The sequence below is a fragment of the Pogona vitticeps genome, chromosome 8 (assembly GCF_051106095.1).
Source record: "Pogona vitticeps strain Pit_001003342236 chromosome 8, PviZW2.1, whole genome shotgun sequence".
Classification (NCBI taxonomy): Eukaryota; Metazoa; Chordata; class Lepidosauria; order Squamata; family Agamidae; genus Pogona; species Pogona vitticeps.
In genome coordinates this window covers 15,337,781-15,365,496 of record NC_135790.1, presented here as the reverse complement: position 1 = coordinate 15,365,496, position 27,716 = coordinate 15,337,781, and the positions used below count along the sequence as shown (strand labels likewise).

Here is a 27,716-nt window from a genome sequence, read left to right as displayed (position 1 = left end):
AAGAAGATCCGGTACATTTATCTATCTTCTTCGTCGGAGTCGACCCGACGTCGACGCCGAATCATACGCGTCGGGGCCAAACCCCCGTCACAGCCTCCGACAGCACCAGTCAGCGCCGAGAGACCACCCCCAAAAAAGAAAAGGGATGTGTTCTCTTCAGATCCAGATGAGGTGTCCACTGAGCAATCCTCTGATTCTAATCAAGAACAACCTCTGCCTCTACCACCTCAGGAGTTGCCTCAGGGAGATGTGGTTGTTTCAGACACTGGAGATCCTCACGCATCTTCTCCATTTGAGGACTTCTCTTGCTACTCCCAGATGATGACAAGGCTCGCAAAAACCCTTAAGCTGGACTTGAATCTTCCTTCACCTCCGGGTGAAGACTTACTCTTCGGGGACATTAAAAAGGATAGCACCGCTCCTCCTAGTATAGCCTTTGTATCAGTGGTTATGGAGGCCATTAAGGAATTCTGGGCTCAGCCTGCAAATACTCCAAATGTTCCTCGTCGCACAGAGAACTTTTACCGAATTCATGGTGCTGACACCCAGTTTCTACTCAAGCATCCAATTCCAAATTCACTGATTGTGGAAACAAGTTGCTCCAGACCCTCTGTCAAGGCTCACGTTACCCCCGTTGACAAGGAGGGTAAAAAGCTGGAAATTATAGGCAGAAAAATATACTCTTATCACCTTGTTGCTCCGGGTCATTAATTATCAGACTGTGTTAGGGGCTTATCACAAGCAACTCTGGCTTAAGGTCTTGCCAGGTCTGAAACTAATACCTGAAGACGCCCGGCAAACTTTTCTCAATTCATATGAGGAAGCCCAGACAGTGTCCAAACATGAACGCCTCTCTATTCACCATGCAGCAGAGATCGCTGCTAGGGTACTTATGTCTGCCATTACTATCCGAAGGCATGCTTGGCTACGCTCTGCAGAAATACTGGATGATGTAAAATCTAAGGTTGAGAGCCTTGCCTTCGATGCTAGTGGCTTGTTCAATGAAAAGACTGACTCCCACTTAGAAGATCTCCACAAAGCCAAAAGGACAGCAAAGTCCTATTCTGTTCAAACTCAGTCTAGACAGAGAAAGCCTCAATGGCGAAAATCTTACGGCCAATATCAACAACCTACTCAACAATATTGCCCTTATAAGCACTTACCTCAACAGCGTTCCGGTCAGTCCTCTTCTTCTGTTCAGGGATACCGGCCTCGTCAGTCTCACCGTCGCCAATCCTTTAAACCACCTGGGAGAAAGCAAAAGCAGTATCTTTGACTTTCGTCCTCCCATATTCACTCATTCACCACCCACCACCCGTCTTCAGCCGTTTCTACACAACTGGTCTGCTATCACAAAAGATACTTGGGCTCTAAGGATCATTCAATACGGTTACCAGCTGGAGTTTATAAAATCTCCTCCGCTAGGCTTCATAAATCGCTCCTCCTTCGATTCCTCGCTAGAGGAAGAAATCTCATCTCTCTTGGAAAAAGATGCCATCTATACAGTACCACCACACGACATAAAGCACGGGTTCTATTCCTGTTATTTTGCTGTGTCAAAAAGAGGAGGAGGCATAAGGCCCATTCTCGATCTAAGACTCCTAAATACTTACCTGAAGCCCAGACGGTTTCGGATGCTCACCTTAGAGTCCATCATGCACCTGCTGAAGAAAAACAACTGGTTCGTCCTTATAGATCTAAAGGACGCATATTTTCACATCACTATCCACCCCGACCACCGCAAATATCTTCGGTTCATCTTTCAGGACACGATTTACGAATTCCAGGCCCTACCATTCGGTCTGTCCACGGCTCCCCAAACTTTCACCAAGGTCATGGCCCCAGTGGCGGCTTACCTTCGTCTCAGGGGCATCCACGTCTATCCTTATCTGGACGATTGGCTAGTGGTCTCCACGTCAGAGAGACAGTCCCTGAAAGACACAAAGTTCATCCTCCATCTCCTTCTCAATCTCGGCCTCACTGTCAACAGAGAGAAGTCCCAGCTCATCCCCTCCAAAACTGTACAATACATAGGGGTCTGCTTAGATGCCGTCAAGGGTCGTGTCTTTCTCCCCCTAGAGAGGATACGCAAGATACAACGAGCCATCAGAAAATTCCAACCACGTGGCCGGGTGACAGCCCATCATGCCCAACACCTTCTCGGCCTGATGTCTTCTACCACACCGGCGCTAGCACACGCTCGACTCAAGCTGAGGTCGCTCCAGTCATGGTTTCTGGCTCTTTTCGACCCCATGATAGACAGCCAAAGGAAACGTCTTCATGTCACGCTGGAGCTAGCCAGGCAACTCCGGTGGTGGGCATACACACCTCACCTCAGGGTCGGCCGTCCCTTTCGTCCACTCCGTCTCACCGTCCAAGTCACAACGGACGCCAGTCCGTCGGGTTGGGGGGCACATTGCGCCCACCACACCATTCATGCCCTCTGGACTCCACAGGAGGCAATGTTTCACATCAATCACTTGGAACTGCTTGCGGTCATCAAGGCGTTCAAGTCGTTTCTCCCTCTAGTGCAAGGTCGCGGAGTTCAGCTAGTGATGGACAACACCACCACAATGCACTATGTCAACAAGCAGGGAGGAACTCGTTCTCAGTCACTCCTATACCTCTCCATCCTTCTCTGGGAGTGGTGTTACCGTCATCATGTATATCCGGTAGCCATCCATGTGGCCACAGAGGACAACGCAGTCGCAGACACTCTGAGCAGACTTCAGCATCAGACACACGAATGGGAGTTGAACCCTCTGGTCTTCCAGGACCTTTGCCACCGGTGGGGGACTCCCGTGTTGGACGTTTTTGCATCCCCTCGGAATGCGAAATGCCCCAGGTATGCGTCCCGGGCCGGGCTCGGCCTACACTCTCTCGGAGACGCATTCATGATTCCATGGAATCAGGGCCTCTTATATATGTTCCCACCTCTTCCGTTAATACAGAGGTCCCTAGTGAAACTCCGACATTCGATGACTCCGGCCATTTTCATAGCACCCTTTTGGCCTCGACAGGTGTGGTTCCCCACTCTAGTCAAGATGGCTGTGGACTCCAGAAGGCTCCCTTTATGGTCCGATCTGTTGACCCAGGAGGAAGGCAAAGTCCTTCACCCGGACCTCGAAACGCTCCACCTGACAGCGTGGAAGATCGTCCCGAGATCAAGGAAGTGTTGAATAATGCCATCAAACCTTCCACGTCTCGCTTGTACAGATATAAATGGAAAAGTTTTTTGAAGTTTACCCAACAGAGGGATCTCATCCCGTCCCCTGTCTCCGTTTCAACACTTTTACAGTACCTGCGTTACCTGTTTGACTTTAACCTTACTCTTTCTACTATCAAAGTGTATTTGGCAGCTGTTGTCTTCTTTCAACCCAGAGGCTCACCCTCTTCTCAGTTTTTCTCTCACCCTACGATTAGGACGTTTTTGAAGGGCCTCTCTAACCTTCGGCCTCCTATTCGTCCACCGATCCCGCAGTGGTCCCTTCATCTGGTCCTACATGCTCTTTCTAGGCCTCCGTTTGAACCCATGGCTACCTGTGACCTTAAGCTGCTTTCTTTGAAAACATTGTTTTTAGTGGCTATAACATCTGCTCGCCGGGCTAGTGAATTGGCAGCGCTTCGCTCTGACCAACCGTTTCTTCAATTCTTCAGGGACAAGGTTATGCTCTACTTGGACGTTTCGTTTCTCCCTAAGGTGGTCTCGGACTTCCATGTGAATCAACCACTGATTCTGCCAACCTTGTTTCCATCTCCGACTACCGATGTTGAACGCATGCTCCACATGCTCGATGTTAGAAGATCCCTGGCCTTCTATGTGTCTAGAACCAAAGAATTCAGGCAGGCGAACAGACTTTTCCTCTGTTACTTTGGTCCAAAGAAAGGCTGTCCAGCCTCACCGTCGACACTCTCTAGGTGGCTTGTATGTACCATCACTCTCTCCTATGAGCTCAACCGCAGAGACCCTCCAGAGGGACTTCGGGCCCACTCCACCAGGGCTATAGCCTCATCAACTGCTCTACTGCGTGGCGTAGACCTGCCCGACATCTGCCGGTCCGCTACCTGGTCCAACGCCTCTACCTTCATAACCCACTATAGATTGGACATGAGGGCAAGAGATGAGACGAGATTCGGGAGAGCAGTGTTAACATCTGTCCTTCAGTGACAGCCCACCATCCGGTTAGTAAGCGTGCTAATCACCCTTTGTGTGCATTCACAGAAGACCACGATGAAGAAAGAGAGGTTACTTACCTGTAACCATGGTTCTTCAAGTGGTCATTCTGTGAATTCACACAATCCCACCCGGCCTCCCCTCTGTCTGTCTGTCACTGGTATCTCTAATGGATTCAGGTACCTGTGGCGGACAAATGGAACTGAGGGACGGTTAGGCTGGGCGTGCGCAGTAAGGGTAGTCCTAAACATTGTTACTTTTCTCTTGCAGCTAGAGAATGTTCCGAGAGGACCAACGCTGGCGCTGGAGTTAACCCTTTGTGTGAATTCACAGAATGACCACTTGAAGAACCATCGTTACAGGTAAGTAACCTTTCTTTTCTTTTCCATCTCTTATATGGGAGCACAGCAAATTGAATTGTATGAAGTTGCACTGCTAGATTTTCAATATTATCCACATGAATGTGTCTTGGACAAGTGTCTTTTCCAGACCTACATGGATATGTCAGGAATTAAACCTGGGATCTCCGAAGTATAAGTCATGCTTTCTATAATGGAATCATGCCCCTTCGCCAAAAAAACAAAAAAGGTGCCTTATATGAAGTAAATATGCCTTTATAAGTACAATCTGCACCAGAGGTGGGGAGGTTGTAGTCTTCCAGCTGTTTTATATTTCGACTCCCAGAAGCTCCAGCCAAGAAGGAACAATAGCAAGGGGTCATAGAAGTTATAATGCAGAACATATGACTAAAGTTTATCACTTCTGATCAACACAGACTGGCAGTGGCTCTCCAAGGTTTCAATCCCATCCTTTTCGGCAGATATTAAGGATTGAACTAGAGACATTCTGAATGCATAGCACAAGTTCTACCACCAAACACTTAGCCGTTCCACACATCTATTGGAAAAGGACAAGAAATCAGTATAGATGACAACACTAGGTTTATCTGATGATACAGGGCCAGCTGTAATCCTGCTGCCATTTTGGACTGTATCCTGTGGACTTCGTAGATGAATCTGGATGGAACCCATGGATAGCAAAATGTTAAGCTAGAAAGACTTTGCCTGATCTCAGACGTTTTTCGTAGTTTTTGCACAAGGGATGTGAAAATCTGTCTTTTTTTGTTCAGAGCTCGGCCATGAATTCTCGAAAAATGGCACATTTTCGTCATGTTTTCATTGAATTTCTCAGAATCCCAATAAAATTACCATCTTGTCTCAATTTCATAAAACCCTTTTTTCCTTTCCATATGGAAAATCAAAGACATTTTTCTATATAATTTTCCCAGTGTTTATGTTTAATATGTTTTCCTCCTTGATTAAATTATGTTGTATATGCATTTTTCCATACACACTTCCACTTGTACACATTTTGTAGTCTACATGGGTACTGTGAATATTTTCTGACCAAACTCTATCATATTCCTTAGAAACTGAGAAAATATGGCTTTCATTTTTTTGTGAATCTTATTGTTTACCGTGATGTGCAGTATATGCTTTTCTATCTGCTATTATATCTATGCTTTCCATCTGAGTAGGTGTAGATTTATTTTTTAAAAGAAAAACCCTTCATCTTTGCAAATTAATACTTAGCCTACATGCAGGGTCCACTCTCAGCCCAAATTGTTTTGAATGGCATGGATTTGAGAATGGAGTGTGTGAAGCTATGCAAAGGAGGAAGCTCCTGGCTGCTGTCTTTCACTGACAAAGTATAATTCTAGCCTGCCTACAAACATTTAAATACAAGATACATTTTCTAGGCCAAAGAATCTTACTACTGAGCAGGCATGAGCTCAATTTAGACATTCAGGATTAGGTCTAACATGTTTTTCAGCAGTGCTTGTAAGAGCATAAGGAATGTTTGCCGCAAGAGTCTAACGTTCTGTCACATATAGTGTGTAGAGTGGTGCCTCGCTAGACGATTGCCTTATGGGACGAAAAACCCAAAAGACGTTTGTTTTTTGCGATCACTGTGGTGCCTCGCAAGACGTTTTTTCTATGACCGTGCTTCGCAAGACTTTTTTTTTAGACCGATGCAAGACTTTTTTTCACAAGACAACGATTTTTGCGGAACGAATTAAAATCGTCTTGCGAGGCACCACTGTAGTTGTATGTCCCTTAGAAATGTGCAAGCAAGGCTGCAGTAATGATAAATCTTCCTATTGGTTTATCTTTGACATCTTGTATTCAAAGATATTTTACCCTGGAAGGACATGGAGGTGGCAGTTGAGAGCCATTGTCGGCACTGTAGTTCATCAGTTGTATCAAGATTTATGTTCAAGCAATCTCTAGTTAGGAGTGGAAAACATCTGAGCGGGGGAGTGTCCTAGTGCTGCCCTCTCCATCACTGGTCTCCTTCCATTGCAATGCTTTGTGAAGACCCATAGAGGCTTTCTGAACAATCAAGAGATTTTATTTTCCAAAGTTACCATATCACACAGAAAGTCTCTGTAGACATCACAAAGTTACTTTTCAGGGACATAAAAAATTCTTACTAAAAATTTTGGTTTCCTTGATGCAGACTGTCTAGACGTAAATTTCTCTCCTCCAGGTAAGCTCAAGACAACAAATGCTATTCTTCTCCATTACTTGCGCAAACTACACAAAACTAGTGTCCTTTCTCTTTAAGAATTGAAGAAGAAGCACAAGCATAATCTCTTCACCTCCTTTTCCTTTTCATCAAAACCGCCATTTTGCATCTTCATGCAAGCAAACCTTTTTTTTCACTTTTGAATGTGAAGGTAGCTTTGAAGTAGAACACATACTTCCTTTACAGGAAGTTTCTGATTCAGACCCTGTAATCTCCAGTTAGAAGAATCTGAGATAACATGCTGGCTGGTGTTCTGAGGAGTGGTAATCCAAAAGCAGCAACTTTTTAAATTTCTGGATTTCTCTTAAGGTCAGATGTTTATAACGTGATGGTTCATGGGGGGGGGGAAAGGGGGCTGGCTGTTCCCAAGGGAAGCCCTATGGTAGTCGCTCTCTCCTTTTCATACAATTTATGTTGGTAGTAGCAAAATTACACAATACAAACACAGGAAAAACAGAAAAAAATACATAAAACATATCTAAACAACTCAAATAGAAAAACAACTTAACTGATAGTGGGATATTGATACCTTCCATCAGTACTTAGTAGAGATAGAAGTATAATTCATATGTTACTGTTATTATGATGCCCGATAACTTTTCCAAAATAGCATCCCATGTTTAAGTAAACGTCCTTCATCTTCTCTTAGCATGTAGTTCAAAAAATCTTACCATACATCTACACATTTATTCTCTTTTATCAATCTCTTTTTAACTTTTATATCCCATATTGACTTATTCTTGATAGTGGTTACCCAAAGTTTATTGTACCATTCAGTTCACTTTATATATATGTGTAAATATCATCTGTCTGTCTGTCTGTCTGTCTGTCTGTCTGTCTGTCTGTCTATTCCAGTTTCCGATTTCTCTCAATCACAAGTTCAGCAGCCATTACCATACTCATAATTAGCTCTTCTTTAGCCATACTATTCTTCAAGAAAAGTAAGCAATATATGGGGAAACGTCTCCCCCTCTAAAATTCATTATCCCCATCTAATCATTTTTTTATATTCCTGTTTCTTATTCATATACTGTATTCTGAAAAGATCCTTTCAAATATTCTGGAAAATAATCTAGTACAGATACTGTTGTTAAAGGAGAAATAAGCGAGGAAACTACCCTGTTTTCCCAAAAATAAGACCTAACTTGAAAATAAGCCCTAGTATGATTTTTCAGGATGCTCGTAACATAAGCCCTATCCCAAAAATAAGTCCTAGTTGAAACCCTGCCCTCCATCATTGTGCAGCAACCAGAAGAAGATGACATGACTATATTTGAATAAATGTAGATGGTTGTACATGAAAAGGAAAACATCCCCTGAGAATGAGCCCTAATGTGTTTTTGGAGTAAAAATTAATATAAGATCCTATCTTGTTTTTCAAGAAGGGATTTTCCAGTTTTTTAAACCTATTCTTAACATTTATCCTTAAAAAAACCCCCCTAAATGTTCTATATCAGCCCTTAAATCTTGAGTTTCCAGATTACATCACATCAGAGTAATAGGAGAAGCTATAAAATCAGTGATATATTGCAATTAATTTGCCAAATACAAGACCCAACTCTCCGGGGGGGGGGGGGTGCAACCATGGTTTTTTTGTTTATCCTAGCTCTTCTATCTCCATTCCAAAATGTATTAATAACATAACATACTGCCAATCTTTTATTTCTGTCTCACCTATCCAAACTTGTAATATCCCAAATAAGAAATTTAACTTTGGTAAAATTTTCCTTTTACACAATGCAATTCGGCCAAACCAGGATAAGTTAATTCTCCTATATTCTTTTAATTTATTTTTTACTTCTTACATCAACATATCAAAATTTACCATTTATAAGTCCTGTAATTTTTTGTAACATATATTCCTAAGTTGTTAATATTTTTTGTTATTTTAATATCCAATTTTTCTTTTATCAATACTTATCATTTCTGATTTATTCCAATTTATTTGTAAAGCAGTTACTTCCCCAAATAATGCCAAGGGAACATTTAATTGGTCAATAACTCTGTGTGGATCCTCTTATTGTTAGAAATGTGTCACCAGCAAACAAATTAATGGCATAATAACTGCTGTGTTGCCTTCATGTACCACTGCTATGGGCAGCACTATGTTGAAGACACAAAGATATTGTGGGGAAATTTAAATTCAAGCCAACAGCCATAACTAGTCAGGGGGATTAATTCCGTGCAACTCTCCGTTGGACAAGAACTTAAAAATGTGTACTTTCTGATCAGTGTGTGATCCAGAACATAGTTACCATTTGGGTTTTATACTTAGAATTTTTTTAGAGGTCTCCAAATAAACAAAAAAATGCATATTAAAATATGCACAATAGAGAAAGGGGCACACCAAAATGTTTGTATTAGTGGAGAAAATGTAAACAAGGTTTCTATGATCTGTTTGATAAAAAACATATATATGGAGCTGTAATATAGGAAATGCACACAAAGAAGTATGTGAATATTCTCTTTTTTCCGCTCTTGGGAGAAGAAAAGAGGAAATATAATCAAAGGCTATACATATACATTAATGTAAGCTGACCATATATCCAAAAAAGATTTTGATTGGAATTAGCATCAGTAGAATAGGCATTCCTATGTATCTAAAGTGGCAAGACCTTTTGACCGTTGCCTGATAGACAATGTATGTTTATGTTTATGTATATGAATATCCAGACTTAGAAGTCACAAACTCATGCAAAATGAGAAGATGAAACAAATTTGCGCATGTTTAGCCACAATCATCCAATTGCCAGTTTTGAGAGGAATGCTGATCCTGGGTGGCTGTAACCAAAAGTTGGGGCAGTAGTGGACTTTTAATGTTCTGAGGCCATCCATAATTGCCCAGTGGTGCCATCACAATGCTGAGCTGCTTCTCGTCCTTCGTTTGTGTTCTCTGCAAACAAGAGAGGATGCATATGAGCACAAATCATGCATCTGGCACAGCTGGACCCATAATGTAAGCATGGACCTAATTCATAGATTCATAAAACCCATAGGATCTCAAACAAGAAATGGCACCCACTGTTAACCAGACCAAGTACATTAGCAACATTGGTACATCTGTACATTTGGAGTTTCCAGGTGCCAACTGATCATGCCAGCTGATAAAGTCTGATGTGTTAAATTGGCCTATCCCTCATAATACAAGAAGTATTGTCAATACTTCCAGTTTCTAAAATTCCTCCATTAATATCACCGTGGAGAGTGCAAAGAAGCTGGAAGCTAAGCAATGGAGCATGGCTTTCTGGCTAAGCTCTATGCTTCAGCACATAACCTGAAAGCTTCCTTTCCTGTTAATTAAGGCTAACAGCTTTAAATTGGTGGGTCTCGTCATTTTAGAAGAGCCTAACAGCTTTAGGATTAAGTTTACTGGCCCTGAATTGTTGGAATCACTCCATAACTGCTCTGAGCCAGCAGCTGGGAGAAGTTTAGGGCTGAAGGGATTAGCTGTTAGCTGCATCAGAAACCTCAGGAGTTACAAAAGAATGCAGACTGAGGGTTAGTTAAGTGTGAAGAGCCTAATTTAATTCACATTATACCGTGGATTAACAAATCGCAGCTGCTGAAAGGAGCCCCTATGGCTAGTCATTGTGCCAAACAATGTCCCAGGAGAAAATGATCATTGCTCCAAACATTCACTTCTGTGTTGGCCAAGGATTTGCCAAACAGATCTACCAACATTTCAGCAATAGAGCTTTAGAATCCACTGATCTGTGGCACTGGCCACATCAGTGGAAAGCTGTTAATAAATGTAAGATTGTTAAGAAGTGCCATTGCTTCTCTGGGGAAATCTGATCTGAAGCCTCATCCCATGTGTGATTCACATACCACTGAAGATGTGGCAATATAGGGAACTGAATTGGTGATATACTATGAAGGAAGCATCTGATTACCTCATTGCATACTGAAATCTTCATTTTGTGGAGCAGAACATTTTTCCTTAGCCAACATTTGGGAAGTGGTTGCAGTTTGCATGGTGCTGTAGGATAGTTGTTCATATTGGCTATCATCTAGAATCTGTACAAGAACAGCATCCTTACAATGGAAATGAGCAGGGCACACTATGAGACAAGTAAATGGGAAAATGAATAAACAAGTATGTCAGTGGTGATCATAGACTGGTAGAAGATGTTAAGGAAGACCACAAACTAGATGGATGGATACTTTTAGATGATCAGAAAGTGTGGCATGGATTAGCATAGCACAAAACAAAATTTATGGAAACACAAAGAGGAGACCTGTGTGCAACACTGGATGTCAATAGACTAAGTAGGAAAAGAAGAACTTGGACATACGGTAAATTAACAATCAGAACTTGGAAAATTACCTTTCTAGATGACAACCACCTCAGCTCCCCAAGCCAGCATATCTTCCAGCCATGCTTGCTGCAAAGGAAGATTCTGGGGATTGTAGTCCAAAAAAAAAAAAAGAAAAAAGAAGAAGAAATATTACCAGGTTCTGAAAATAATGGTACAACCAGTTGCACTGCATTTCTGTGTACAGCTTAGCTGTTTCTTGTAGACCTCACAGAATTTTATTTATTGTGTACATAACACCATGAGAGGTAGCAGGTCCTTGCCAATCTTTATTTATTTCTTTTGTTTAAAATATTTTCACCTTAAAAAGGTCCCAAGGCAGCTTACATCAATATTTGAAAACTAAAAACAGTAAGTTGTGCAAATATTTAAGAAGAATTAAATAAACATTATATTTTAAATCTTGGATAAAATTGTTACTAAGACAGATAAAAAACCAAACCAAAATACAAACCATCTCATTTCAAAACTCGATTTAGACACTCAGTCACTAAGCGAAAGCCTGCTTGAAGAGAAAGGTCTTCACCTGCTTGTAGAAGGACAGCAAAGATGGGGCCAGCCTGGCCTCCCGTGTTGTAGGGTCATGGGAAATAGCTATAAAATCAGTCAAGCTATTTGTCTCTTAAGCGCAGTATTATTGCAAGCATTATTGCAGTCTTAGCAGGCACTCTCCAAGGATTCAAACAGGAGACTTTTCCTGACCTACCTGGAGAAGCTCAAGATAGAGCTGAGAATTTGAATCAGGGCACATGACCTGCTCTGTGTACAGCACATGGTCTGCCACTGATCTGTGGCCATCAGATGGGCATCCTAAAAGGATGCTGCCGTAAACTAAATCAAAGTGTTCCTTAATCTGGTCCATAATTTGAATGGTTGCTGCTCAGCCATAGACATTCCTCAAAACCTAATCCCTGATCTTTTTACCTGGAAATAACAGAGATGGAACGTGTACATGCATATATGAGTTAGGTATCTGGCTGCAAAGCCATATACTGGCAGTTCAGTTCCCCACTGTGCATTGCAGAAATAGCCAGTCTGGCCTTGGGCAAGCTGCACAGTCCCAGGATTCCCCCAGAAGAAAATAATGGCAAACCACTTCTGAGCACTCTCTAACTGGAAAATTCTAAAAAGGGTTGCCATAACTCTCAATTGACTTGACAGCTCAGTTATTATTACTATATATAGATATTGTAGATAAAGATAGATAAATATCTGCCATGATCTTGTAATTTGGGCTTTTAAAATCCTGCTTTGCAAAAAAGTGAATGCAATTTTTTTAAGTCAGGGATTTTTGAACAAGAAAAACACTCTTGCAAGTTGTTCACAAGAGAAGTGTCAAAATGTTAAAAATGTACACAATTCCCACAATCCTGCAGAGTAAGGAGACATTCTCACCTACAAGAATGACATAAACTAAGATGTATATCTTCACTCCGGGGGGGCACACTTCACTCAGCCATGTATTAGAAGATGGTACTTATTTTCAAGCTGGCTGGATAGCTCAGTGAGGTACATCGACGCTGGCAGGATAGCTCACTATTTAGATCAGTGGTCCTCAACCTTTTTGAAACTGCGGACTGGTTGAGGGGGGATGGGATCCATGCGCAGGGGGGCACCTCCCACGCTTGTGCGCATGTGCAAAGGGGCTGCGCTTGTTTGCATGGGCATGCGTGCACTCACACGCACTTGCAAAGGGGCAGAAGCACTCATGTGGCATGTGCGCACACTTGCACAGAGGAGCAGGGGTGCACATGCAGTGCACATTCACATGCATGCGTGAAGGAGCTATGTGGGTAGGTGTGGGGGGGAGGGTGTGCAGAGGGCTGAAGATCTGTCTCTGCATCCCAGTCCAGCCAAGGCCACGGATCAGCACTGGGCCGCTAACTGGGGGTTGGAGACCCCTGATTTAGATCACTTCTGGTGCATTCCAGATATTTTGATTTAGAGTGATCCATCTCAATCTTTTTTACAACCATCCCATTACTTTTTGGCACTATAGGGCTACAGGTTTTTAGTGTGATTCAGAGCACTGCTAATTAGCCCATTCTGTAGCTTGTGTGTATGATTGTTGTTTTTATGTGTCATCAAGTCAGAACTGACTTATAGTGACTCTAATAAGGCTTTCAAAGTAAGTGAGGTGTTTAAAGAGTGGCTTTACCAGTTCCACACTCCAGTGAGTTTCCATGGCTAAATTCAAAGTCTCCAGAATCCTAGTTTGTCACTCTGTTCACTACACCACACTAGGTCCTCACCAAAATAGAGCTGTGGACAGTGTTATCTGACCTGTGATGTATTTGGTGGGTTGTGGCACTGAAAGGGATGAAAAAGAAACCCCCCTCCTCTATTTTCATCTACTGTTTTAAATTTTTAAAATATATTTTCCTATTAAAGCAGGCTAGTCTAGACAAACAAGATTCATTGGCAATATTATGTTTTTCATACTAGGTAGATGCATTGCTGTTTCACTAAGTCACTTTCTTTATTTAACCAAAAAGTGAACGTTGCTGCAACCATGGGGAAAGTGTCATTAATGGAATGGGGAACAAATTGGGCCAGTTCAAAGACCTGACTGGTTCCTTCTCATGGAAAAAACTGTTAATCAGTGTGAACAGAAGGATCACTCAAGTGAGAGATAAAATAGAAAAACCTTTTAGGCCCTAACCAGACCATTCCTGCTTCCTCCATCTGGATGTGCCCTGTGTTATAAGTGTCTGGCTGCAGAGCTAGAGATTGGGGGGGGTTCCATTTCCCCCTGTGCATCCTGGAAGATCAAGTCCATGTGACCTTGGGCAAGCTGCATAGTCCCAGGTCACCCCCCAGAAGAAGGGAAGAGTAAACCGCTTTTTGAGTATTTATTCTCTACCTGGAAAACTCTGAAAAGGGTTGCCATAGGTCAGAACTGACTTGATGGCATGTGATTATTATATTAATGTTTCTTTTAGGGGAAATTACATTAAAATGCATGCAACTTTTTGTGTGCCCAAAAATGCATATTAATTTTCAAGCAGATCTTTAGAAATACAATGTGAACACTTGTAAAAAAAATAGAACGGAATAAACTTTGGCACTGGAAGAAATGCAAATATTTTATAATATCCATCTCTGCTACTAATGCAGATATTTCTTTTGTTCAAGAATTGATCAGGGCTCAGAAGAATGATCTCTGTATTGTTCTGTAAAGATGTTAGCAGAGGAGTGCTAGAGAGGGAAGCAGTGAGGAAAGAGATCCTTTTACCGGAACAGGCAATATCCTTTTCAATATCTTTCCCCTCCCTGTGATCTACAGGGATTTCTGCAGGGTGGGCTGGCAATGAAATCTTATTGATTGCAGCCTTTGTGAACACACCTATTGAAGCCAGGGAGGGACTGTATTTGAGCTTTTTGTTTGAGCATTACACGGCCTTTATTTATTTATTTATTTATTTATTTATTTATTTATTTATTTATTTATTTATTTATTTAAAAAATTGTTCTCTGCATAATTCTGCCCTTTGGATTTCTGCCATGTTCCCTGATGCTTTGTGGATTTAGATGGAGCTGTACGTTAATAACCCAGAGTCATTTGGTGTCCTCACAGACGACAGGTTCATTTCTATCAAATGTTAATTTATAATTTAAGTTGTTCCTTAAATATCTGTGAAATAAATCTAAATAAAAACACGTAGTAATTTATTTTAGTAAAGTTCATTGCCTGCTGCCCATTTCATGCTCCTTTTTTTTTAAAAAAAATCTAAGTTTTATTAGTTTTACAATGACAAAAACAGTACATACCCTTCCCACTTTATCAAGCCAGGCCCGACATGCACATGGATATAGGAACATATTTATTCCATCTCTTTGCATTTTATTAGGTTCTGTATGTATTTTCCATGATAATTCTTGGGTCTTCCCTGCTGCAGTGATGTTGTCCTATGTATGTCTACTCAGAAATCCTATCTTGATTTTTAAAGATTAATTTGCTATAAATCTGTAATTAATACAAAATCATGTTAGAAGAAGAACAAAGCCATCTTTGTCAATACCATGACTAAGTAGTATGTTTATATCAGCGATGCTCTCTTTACTGCCTGATAAGGGAGCCCATGTGTTGTAGTAGTTAAGAGTGTTGCACCAGGATGTGAGAGTTGCAAGTTCATGTCCCTCCTCAGCCACAAAGTTTCCTGGGTGCCCTTGCACTGGCCACGCTCTCTCAGCCAGTTCCTACTTCAAAGGGTTGTTGTCAAGAGAAAGTATGATTTACACCACTAGCATGAAGTATGAACTTCAGCAGAGAAATAGCTGTTCATCTTTTTGATTTGACTATTGTTTGCCGAACCACCCTAAGAGATGTAACTCCTGCTCTGATATAGTTGCATTTCCTGACCTTCCCTTTCTATTTTTGCCTCAAGTGAAAAAAGCTGCTTCCCCTACTCCCATTTGTCTCTCATCTTACCACCAGGGTAGGGAGCCCTTGTGAAGAACTCAAGAGGTTGACTTTGTATATGAGTCCTGTGCCACAGTGGTTAAACTGCAGCACTGCAACCAAGACTCTACTCACAACCTGAGTTTGATCCTGACAGGCTCAGGGAACTGACTCAAGGTTGACTCAGCCTCCCATACTTCCATGGTCGGTAAACTGAGTACCCAGCTTTGCTGGGCGGCAAAGAGTTCCTTGCATAATTATGTTGTGAACTGCTCAGATAATGCTTCACGTACTATGTGGTGGTATAGAAGTCAAAATAACAGTAACAACAACAATAATCTACAAAAGTAAATTAATATTAGATAGCTTATAGAGAGAGCAAGTTCACTCTTATAAGTATCTGGGCCTTCATATTCATCACAAACTCAGCTGGACATTTCATTAAAAAGCTGCCATTTCTTCAATTTCTCCCCAATTAAAAGCTATTTCTAAATTTCATTATTCTTCCAGAAACCAATATATCCCAGCAGCCATTCAGATTTTTCAGTCTAAGATTCTTTCTCATTTGCTGTACGGTGTGCCTATATGGATACACTCGGCTAATTTGGATATTGATCAAGTTGCAGCAACGTTTTTTCGCAGAATATTAGGAGTTCCTAACTTAATTCGGCTTTCCACTATTTCTTTAGAATTGGGCATCCACCTACCTTCCACAACTGCCTGGTTACTTACATTTAAATTTTGGCTCCGTCTTTTTTTAAATTCACATTCTGGTTCCTTGATATATGATTTATTGTGCGATTCTTACTCCTTTTCTTGGTTCCGGCTTATTGAAAAGAAACTCTCTTCTCTTCACATATCCCTGGAATCTTTGGTACATATGAATCTCACCAGGGCTTATTCCATAATCAAGGACAAGCTCTGTCACACCGAATTCAATCACCTACGCAATAACCTTAACCCTGTATGTTCCCTTCTCTCTGTTGGATTTTTTCCATCTCAGGATCACTCTCCCCAATATTTCCACTCCCTAGTAAGTCCACATCTAAGAAGAGCTTTTATGTTAGCCCGTTTTAACATTTTTCCTTCGGCCACCCATGCCAGTCGATTTCTCAATATCCCTCGTGAAAAAAGACTTTGTGGTTTTTTTTTGTTTAGCGACACCTGACACCCTGGTTCATATACTGTTTCAATGCCCTGCTCATTCCCACCTCTGAATTTTTTTTCTTGAACCTTGGATTTCTTATTTTTCCAATTCTCCTGAGACAATTCTTTCTATTTTCGTGAGCGATGAATGTAATGCCCTGACCACTGCTGTTGCAGGTTTCTTATCTGCAATTCTGAAATTGTCCCCTGCTTCTCGCTCCTAATTTGTGAAATCTGTGTAATTTTACTTTTCCTGTTTTGCTTGTGTTGTTGTTACTTGTGAATGCCATTAAAGGTTTCAGAACTAACTAGAGAGAGCAAAGCTATCGCTACATATTGTGATAAACTGGGCCATTTTATTTCTGGGCTCTACTTAAAGCATTAACATTAATGTTTCAAGTGATGGGAAGAGGCAGCTCTGGAGATGGGGCCAACTTTTGTTCCTCAGGGTCCACTTTTGTCATGTAAGAATCAGAGAAAATAAAAAAAAAACAAGCAGTGGACAGAAGTTCACTTTTGGTTTTATAAAATCCCTTTTTTAAAAGGTTGCCAAAGGTTCACCAGGTCATCTGAAGGACTGCATATCCATCTATCAGTTTGTCAGAGTTCTGTAGTTTCTCTTTAAAGTTTCCCCTTCTGGCCATTTTTACATGACACAGTGCACCGTCATAACTGAATTATATTTCCCACGGAAGTCTATCAAACTATGCATGAATTTAATTTTGCTGTGAACCCCTTTTTATCCTCCTCAATGTTTCATTATTGAGCATCTCTGTGCTGCTCCGTTTTAAGATTTCACACATGGACTTGATGAAGAAGTTCCTTTTTAATTGTGAGGAAAGCGTGGAGATACCCTGATTAGTATGATAGAAAGCTAAGCTGAAATGTCTTAAAATAAAGTTTTCTGATAAAATATCATTATTCTCTACTCAACTTTCTGCTTTTGCAAAGTCATTTTGCAGAGAATATTCTCTGTTATGTTTTTTTTGTAGCAGTTGGTGTGCTTTTGTTGTTGATTATACTAAGCTCAAGGAATTGTAGGGATTCCAAACGGTGGATAAGCTACCATAGTTGTTGCTGTGGCCACTTGTACCACACACCCAAATGTACACACACTCTCTCTTAATTGGAGGGGAAGGAGGGGCTGTGTTTAGTCAAATACTTCAATCAATATTTCAGAAAGACATGCTATATTGAAACAATGGTTACCTGCAGTTATTTAAATATAATTGATTGATTAGCGAAAGGGCAGGTCATCAACGAAGAATCTGTTAATCAGAGGACAACCACAGTTCTGTAATAACACTCCAACGAAATTTTAGAGGTTAACTACTTGACATGTGATCAACCACATTACTTTATAGAGGTGGGCGTGAAAGGCAGTTCTGTGCCTTCTGAATTGCTCCAAATGAAAGTTAATGGGGTTTATGAATTAAAACTTTGAAACTGAAATTTCAGATCAAACACTTTTATGTCTTTAAAGGAGATAGATCCCCCCCCTCAGATTTCATTCTGTTCTGCTCATGCTTGCCAATGATTAGTTTGCAAAGAAATCAAAAATAACTGCTAGAGGACGTGCCAGTAGGAAGGACTAAGATGGCAGTCCTTGGGACAGGTGATTGGAAATCCCATTCATCTCAGTGCCATCCATCTCTGATTGGACTAGGGAAGGAATAAAGCTAAAATAAAATTATCCAAAATATTTGTTTTCCTAAAATATGAATTCTGAGATTGTTCTTTCTTTTCATCACCTCTTAACTCTAGGAAAAAGAAAACGATTTTGCCCGGTTGTCTCCAGATATTCTCTACCATGTCTGTTATTATGCGCCATCGGGTCGCTTCTGAGGTGTGGTGACCCTGTGAATGAGTGACCTCCAAAATGCCCTGTCCCCAGCAGGCCTGCTCAGCTCTTGTTAACTAAATGCTGTAGCTTCCTTTAGGGAGTCAGTATATATGTCTCGTACTTAGCCTTCTTCTTTTCCTGCTGCCTTCCACCTTTCCCAGCACTATTCTCTTTTCCAGTGAATCTTGCCTTCTCACAATCTGCCCAAAGTATGACAACCACAGTTTTGTCAGTTTTGCCTCCAGAGATAGTTCAGGCTCAATTTGTGTTAAGACCCACTTACAGTGGGGTCTCTACTTAAGAACTTAATCCGTATTGGAAGGTGGTTCTCAAGTTGAAAAATTCTTATGTTGAATCTGCATTTCCCATAGGAATGCATTGAAAACCATTTAATTCATATCTGCTCTTTTCCGTCGATAGAAACTACTGTATTCGTCTTCCTGGCAGTGAAGGGTATGCACAAGGCTTACCTCCAGCACCATATTTTAAATGAATCAGTTTTATTCCTATCAGCTTTCCTCACTGTCCAGCTTTCACACCAATACATAGTGATTAGGAATACACAAGTGTGGACGATCTTGGCCTTGGTCTCCAGTGACACATCTTTACACTTGATGATCTTTTCTAGCTCCTTAATTGCTGCTCTTCCTTGTCTCAGTCCTCATTTGATTTCTTGACTGCACTCTTCATTTGGATTGGTGACTGAACCAAGGTATACTTTAAAATCTTTTTACCAGTGGTGCCCACTCTTTACCTTACACACAATGCTCCAGAATAATACTAGGTCCAGAGCACAATGGAGGATACCTAATGACTGAAATCCTGTTGCTCAGTGTAGCAAGTCACCCATTGAATCAGTGGGAGTTTGGAAACTCTTCCAAATCCTCCATAGAGTCAATGGAACTACTCTAGTTGCCACTTAACTACACTAAGCAACATAATTTTAGCCCATGAATGCCAATGTAGCTGCCGCCGCCATCAGTTTAAATTCCCAGGCATACAACGCAAAGGGGAAATCAATTTCTTGGGCTGCAAAGCAAATTTTCTTCAGTTGACTGACAGGGGCTTTTTAAAATACCTCACTTGTACTGTACGTTGATTCAGTTCAATGCATTTTTGTGGATGTGAATGCTGCTGTCGTTGCGCTGATGTGGATTTTGGAGTACAAGCAAGATGAGAAAAGAGAGGAAGGGTCGGGCGAAGCACAAGAAGGTGAACTGACATCCCAGAATTACCAGAGTGAGTGTGCCAGGACACAGAGGAGAGTCTGTGCCTGCTCTGCACCCGCTCAGGGCCCGCAGAGCAAGCAAGCCAGGACATGGAGGACGGTCAGTGTGCCAGGACATTACTCAGAGGCACTCAATTTAGTGAAGTATTACTGGCTGAAAAAAATTTAAACCAAAACTGTGCTCTGCAAACAGAATGGAAATGAGTCAAAGCAATTGAAATCAATGTGAATGTGCTTCCTGAGTTATAGATATGCCACATGACTTTACAGCAATTTAACAAAAGTTGGCACTAGAATTGATGGTGAATAGAGATCAGCATGAACCAGAAAAAAATGGCAGCTATACGCCATCAATTCCAGTCCCAACTTTCAAGTCCTGACAAGCTTTCTGAACTTAAAACACACACACACAGAGAACCAGTTTATTTTTAATGTTCCTGTTTAAAAACCCCACCCCACCCCTCTGCCACTTCCCTGTGCCCTTCCCACTTCCCCCATCACCTGCATGCCTGGTGCTGCCACCTCCTCCTTCAATTCTTCCTCTGCCCAGCATTCTCTCTAATTTTCCAGAGCTCTGGGCAGAGCCCCCCCCCCATCCTGTGTGCACGGGGTTTCGGCTATTACCAGAAGCAAATGTGCAGTCCTGATCCAGCGCCGCACCCCATGCTGCATAGAGGGAGTGTTGCCTCTGCCACTGCCATCTTCATAGACAGCCGCCTGTCTTCCCTTCTGGGAGCTGGGCCTGCTGTCCCTGTGCATGGCAAACCTGTCAGCTGACAGGTGTGTGCATGTGCAGAGACAGTGGTCGGCTTACATGAGTCAGGGCTGCTATCTCTGCGCATGCACATGCTCTGCACATGCACTGGGGTCCCAATTGATCAGGGAGCACTGTCACCAGCAGGATGACAATGGAAGAGGAGGAGTAGGAGGAGGCAGTAGGACCAGGGTGGGCAGCAGGAAAGGGATGGGAGCAGAGGGGAAGGGAGCAGGGGCAGCCTGTGGGGGCAAGGGCACAGAAAATGGACAAAACCAAACAACCAAACAAAAAAATGTTTTTAAAAGTATGTTGGTTCAGTTTGTTTTGGTTTGTCAGTTTTAATTAACCTGAAAAAAAACCAATGAACCAGCGATTTTTTTTACCAGCTTCCTGGTTCATTTTTTCGTTCATGCCCATCTCTAATGGCATAAAATCTTAGATCTGCAGAGCTGAGAGGGACCCTGTAGATCACTGAGTCCAACCCTTGTTAGGGAGGCACAGCCAGATTTCTAAGCCTGAGCTTTCATTCCACAACATTGCAGCCACCAGCAAGAAAGTTCCAAGTGGTGGATTTCTGGGCCTCTCTTGGGGTGACCACCTGTAACCACAAAGCCTGGGAAGACCAGGTAGCCCATTCCAACAGCTTTATGAGATACTGTATGTAGAAAGGTGTTGAGTTCTACAGCTGTGATTGCCAGCCAATGGGGCATAGAACACTGGTGGGGCTAAGAAATAATCTGGGGTGGACCACAGGGTTTCCATAACCAGCACTAAGAGTTCACTCTCCTCATCTCGCCCTGTAGGTGTAGCATGCTTTTCCCTACCCATCTGACTTTTGGATGTGCTGGTAGTAACTCTAGACACTGGGTGTTTCTCCTAATGTCCCTGCCCACTAGCTCAAATAAATAAATAAATAAATAAAATAAAACAATTGAATGTAAACATATAAAATGTCTTTCTTGGAGAAAAGGGGTACTTATTTCTGTCTCGGTTGTGCTTGGGTTCTTTGGCAGTGTGGTTTGTGGGATGTAAAGTATGAAAGGTTGAGGCTCCGGTGCAGACCTACTCTGTCACTTCATACAGGATGTCTCGGATGAAATAAAATCTCTGCTATATGAGCTACTTTCAAAGTCACACGGGCCTCTTTATCCTCATCCCTTAAATGTGTCCCTCTGGTGAGAAAGGTCACTTTGTACAAATGATACCTTGGTGGGGGTTTTTATGGCTTTTGGAACTTCTGTGTCATCGTTTGTTCGCTTCACTGCTCCTCTTGGTTCTTTCTTTCACAGCCGGCACACACACACACACACACACACACACACACACACACACACAGAGAGAGAGAGAGAGAGAGAGAGAGAGAGAGAGAGAGAGAGAGAGAGAGAGAGAGAGAGAGAGGCCACTCCAATATGCTAAGTTGAATAGATCTAGTGTTTTATAAAAAGCAGCTCTATTTCCCATTAGCTCTTCCTTGTGACTTTTTTCCTGCTTAGGCAGCTGAAACTGGAGACTGAAGGAGGCAGCAAGGAAATGTAGTGAACAGTTCACTCCTAGGGGGAAGTTTAAGAAAAAATTTTGACATTATAAATGCCATTCTTTCTCACCAAAGTCTGTGTGAATTCTTCTACCAGTGCAAAGAAGGGTAACGGAGAAAAGATTGACAAAAATGAAATGAAAACTAGTAGTACACAGGATACCTCCCCCATATTTGAATACAGACAGCCCAAATCAGTCAAATGGGCTGGAAATAAAATTTAAAAGTCAGAAACATTTTCTGAGCCAAACTTAACTATATAAGCCAAACACTTTTAATTTCAGAATACCTTACATGCCAGCCCCAGACCCATGCAGAAAGGGAAAGAGATCCTCATGCTGGTGGCAAATCTATGCAACTAAGCATTAAAAAAAAAACACACATAGTGATAACCTTCAGATGTTTTAGCCTAAAATTGCTCCAACTCACAGCCATTATGTCCAATGGTTAGGAATAATGAAAATTGCCCTGCAAAACCAGGAAAAGCATTGCCTCTCCCTGGCATAAAGGGATAGAGGAATGGTTTGGCAGACATGTGGAGACTGTGAAGCAGGTTGGAGAGGGATAAGAAGATGGGACCCTCAGGTTGGAAGGCGTCCAACATGCTACTGAGGAAGAGCGACGGACAAGTACAAGTAGCTCCAGAGCTAATGAAGTGGTTGGGCTAAAGCTGAAACAACGCTCAGCTGTGGACGTGCCTGGAAGTGAAAGGAAAGTCCAATGCTGCAAAGAAAAATACTGCATAGGAACCTGGAATGTAAGATCTATGAACCTTGGGAAGCTGGAGGTGATCAAACAGGAGATGGCAAGAATAAACATCGACATCGTGGGCATCAATGAACTAAAATGGACAGGAATGGGCGAATTCAGCTCAGATGATTATCATATCTACTATTGTGGGCATGAAACCCGCATAGTCAACAAAAAAGTGGGAAAAGCTGTAATGGGATACAATCTCAAAAATGATAGAATGACGTCAATACGAATCCAAGGCAGACCTTTCAACATCACAATAATCCAAGTTTATGCACCAACCACCATTGCTGGGGAGACTGAAATTGAACAATTTTATGAAGATTTACAACACCTTCTAGAACTGACACCAAAGAAAGACGTTCTTCTCATTCTAGGGGACTGGAATGCTAAAGTAGGGAGCCAAGAGATAAAAGGAACAACAGGGAAGTTTGGCCTTGGAGTTCAGAACGAAGCAGGGCAAAGGCTAATAGAGTTTTGTCAAGAGAACAAGCTGGTCATCACAAACACTCTTTTCCAACAACACAAGAGGCGACTCTATACATGGAAATCACCAGATGGGCAACATCGAAATCAGATTGACTATATTCTCTGCAGCCAAAGATGGAGAAGCTCTATACAGTCAGCAAAAACAAGACCTGGAGCTGATTGTGGCTCTGATCAGAAAATTGAATGCAGACTTCCAAAGAATAGCAAGGAGAGACAAGAGGGCCTTCTTAAATGAACAATGCATAGAATTAGAGGAAAATAATAGAAAAGGAAAAACCAGAGATATGTTCAGGAAAACTGGAGATATTAGAGGAACATTTTGTGCAAAGATGAACATGATAAAGGACAAAAATGGGAGGGACCTAACAGAAACAGAAGACATCAAGAGGAGGTGGCAAGAATACACAGAGGAATTATATCAGAAAGATTTGGATATCCCGGACAACCCAGACAATGTAGTTGCTGACCTTGAGCCAGACATCCTGGAGAGTGAAGTCAAGTGGGCCTTAGAAAGCCTGGCTAACAACAAGGCCAGTGGAGGTGATGACATTCCAGTTGAACTATTTAAAATCTTAAAAGATGATGCTGTTAAGGTGCTACATTCAATATGCCAGCAAGTTTGGAAAACTCAACAGTGGCCAGAGGATTGGAAAAAATCAGTCTACATCCCAATCCCAAAGAAAGGCATTGCCAAAGAATGCTCCAAGTACCGTACAATTGCACTCATTTCACACGCTGGCAAGGTTATGCTCAAAATCCTCCAAGGTAGGCTTCAGCAGTATGTGGACCGAGAACTCCCAGAAGTACAAGCTGGATTCCGAAGGGGCAGAGGAACTAGAGACCAAATTGCTAACATGCGCTGGATTATGGAGAAAGCCAGAGAGTTCCAGAAAAACATCTACTTTTGCTTCATTGACTGTGCAAAAGCCTTTGACTGCGTGGATCACAGCAAACTATGGCAAGTCCTTAAAGAAATGGGAACGCCTGACCACCTTGTCTATCTCCTGAGAAACCTATATGTGGGACAGGAAGCAACAGTTAGAACTGGATATGGACCAAATGATTGGTTCAAAATTGGGAAAGGAGTACAACAAGGCTGTATATTGTCCCCTGGCTTATTTAACTTATATACAGAATACATCATGCAGAAGGTTGAACTGGAGGAATCCCAGGCCGGAATTAAGATTGCCGGAAGAAATATCAACAACCTCCGATATGCAGATGATACCACTCTGATGGCAGAAAGTGAGGAAGAATTAAAGAACCTTGAAATGAGGGTGAAAGAGGAGAGTGCAAAAAACGGCCTGAAACTCAACATCAAAAAAAACTAAGATCATGGCCACTGATCCCATCACATCCTGGGAAATTGAAGGGGAAGATATGCAGGCAGTGACAGATTTTACTTTCTTGGGCTCCATGATCACTGCACATGGAGACAGCAGCCACAAAATTAAAAGACACCTGCTTCTTGGGAGGAAAAGATGACGAACCTTGGCAGCATCTTAAAACGCAGAGACATCACCTTGCCAACAAAAGTCCGAATAGTGAAAGCTATGGTTTTTCCTGTCGTGATGTATGGAAGTGAGAGCTGGACCATAAAGAAAGCAGACCGCAAAAGAATTGATGCCTTTGAATTGTGGTGCTGGAGAAGGCTCTCGAGAGTCCCCTTGACTGCAAGGAGAACAAACCTATCAATTCTAAAGGAAATCAACCCTGAGTGCTCACTGGAAGGACAGACCCTGAAGCTGAATCTCCAATACTTTGGTCATCTCACGAGAAAAGAAGACTCCCTGGAAAAGACGCTGATGTTAGGAAAGTGTGAAGGAAGGAGGAGAAGGGGACGATGGAGGATGAGATGGTTGGACAGTGTAATCAAAGTGACCAACATGAATTTGACCAAACTCTGGGAAGCAGTGGAAGACAGGAGGGTCTGGCGTGCTCTGGTCCATGGGGTCACAAAGAGTGGGACACGACTTAAGGACTGAACAACAACAACAACATGCCAAATTACCTTGTTCAGATAGTTTACCTCTAGTAGAGAGGCCAGCAAAAGCCACACAGTTTGGGTTTAGGGATAGAAGCTTTAGAGATTCATAATGCTTGTGGCAATATTTTTGAATCACAAACTTTTCTAGCTTGGATGAGAATCTACGTCAGGGAAAAATTCTGGGCTTCGTCATTGTCGTTTAATTGTTTAGTCGTGTCCGACTCTCAGTTTGTCATAGCTTTCCTCCCAAGAAGCAGGCATCTTTTAATTTCGTGGCTGCTCTCACCCTCTGCAATGATCATGGAGCCCAAGAAAGTAAAATCTGTCACTGCCTCAATATCTTCCCCTTCTATTTGCCAAGAGGTGATGGGGCCAGTGGCCATGATCTTAGGTTTTTTTGATGTTGAGCTTCAGACCATTTTTTTGCACTCTCCTCTTTCACCCTCATTAAGAGGTTCTTTAATTCCTCCTCACTTTCTGCCATCAGAGTGGTATCATCTGCATATCTGAGGTTGTTAATATTTCTTCCGGCAATCTTAATTCCACTTTAGGATTCATCCAGTCCTGCTTTTCACGTGAAATATTCTGCATATGAGTTAAATAAGCAGGGAGACAATATACAGCCTTGCCATACTTCTTTCCCAATTTTGAACGAATCAGTTGTTCCATATCCAGGCTCTTTGTAACCTGGACTATAAAGGATCAACGCCTGTGAGTGTGTATGAACAAAGTTTTCTTAATGTAGAGGTTGGACTAAATGACCTTGAGCTGCACTTTGCCCCATAATGTGCTATGAGTTTATTCTTTGGAGAAGTGTATCTGTTTGTGGCAGACTCTGCTGAAAGGGTTCCATTTACTGCTACTTCAATAGTTTAGCATAAATATCTCTTTTTTGCCAGCTGAAAGGCTGCTTGACAGAGTTTTTCAAAGGCAACAGAACTGACTGTCAAAAAAAAAAGGACTGGATTTTTTTGAAAATAAGAAGCAATGGGGAAAACATCCTTTGAGAACAGAAGTAACTGCTTTAATAATCTTCTAGTTCTGCTAGGGGCCAGTAATATTGAGTATAATCTCTTCAAATGCACAGGAGGATCTGTCTTTTGAAAATTGGGAATCTGCATAAAAATCCTACACTTCATATGTTTCTTTATAATAAATTAAAGTATTTCCAAGTGAAGTTCTTTCCCTGCTATTTTGTCCTTGAAGTTTATAGGGAATAAAGTTCTGAAAAGTGAGTGCATGCATTAAATATGCATCTTTTCTAATGTGTTGTGAATGATGCCAGATTATCAGGTATCTGCCCAGAACCTACACATCTCTGTAAAGCATAAAGGAAGTTAGGTCACACAAAGGAAATGTACTTGAGTTGTCTCCCAGTTAGTTTGTTATTGTTGTTTTTCTGGTCAGTTGATGCACAGTCAATATCAAAACATTTTCCCAACCAGAGGTGTAATTGCAGAACATTTCCCCCTCACTGTGAGGGTTGTGTTATTTTGTACCTCTGTTGTACTGGTGCACAACCTACCCTGCTTCTATTTGTGTGTGTGTGTGTGTGTGTGTGTGTGTGTGTGTGTGTGTGTGTGTTGTGTGTGTGTGTGGGGGGGATATGTTGGAAAAAGGATTTTAGTGGAGTGCCATTACATTACTGGCGGGTAATTTTTTTATATATTTCTGTAGAAGATACATTGAACTGTTGGTATGCCAATGTCTCTGGCGGAGGGGGGTGATTGCCAGGAGTGCTGCACTGATTTTTTTTTCATTGCCTGTGCATAGCTGCCTGTTTGTATGTATGTCTAGGCAGCGGCTGACACTCTTTCTGCTGAGTGTGTGCCTTTTTTTTATGGCCACTGTCATACTAGCGGCACAGCCGTAGGAGGCGGTCTTGTGTCCATTGAGTGCAATGCATCTCTGCAGGAGAAGCCAGCACAACAGAGGGCACTTTCCCAAACAGAAATATACAGTAGTAAGATAGAAAATAAACCAGTACCATGGTGGAGTCAGCCCCAACAATTTAAATGGGAGGAAATAAATTGGTAAGTGTTTGGGACGTTCTCCCCAGTATATACACCACATGACCACAATTCAGTACAACAGAGGTATGGAAAGTATCGGAAGAACTAGGGAACATTTGCCATGTGTGACCAGGACCTTACTTTTAAAAAGTAGACTGTTGCTGTTTCAACTCTCAAAGCCCCCCAAGAGTAATTAGTTACTGCTATAGTTATCACTTCAAATAATTATCTATTTTCTCATTATTCAAAACTAAGTAAAATAGTTGAATTTCCCTACAGTTACATCACAAAAGGAACCCCCTTGTTATAGTTGTAGTATAACTTAGTTATACCGTAGTTATTTCAAAATGAAAACAATCATGTATTCTCGAAGGCTTTGCATGGCTGGGATCCGATGATTGTTGTGGGGTTTCTGGGCTGTTTGGCCATGTTCTTCCCAACATTTCACCAGCCACAGAGACTGGTGAAACATTAGGAAGAAAAACC

The 27,716-nt window shown here is 41.8% G+C and overlaps 1 protein-coding gene across 10 annotated transcripts in view; it reads left to right on the top strand.

The window, feature by feature from the left end:
* Nucleotides 1-27,716, top strand: part of PKNOX2 (PBX/knotted 1 homeobox 2) — a 529,964-nt gene that overhangs the window by 351,699 nt on the left and 150,549 nt on the right. The gene's annotated exons all lie outside the window — the stretch shown is intronic.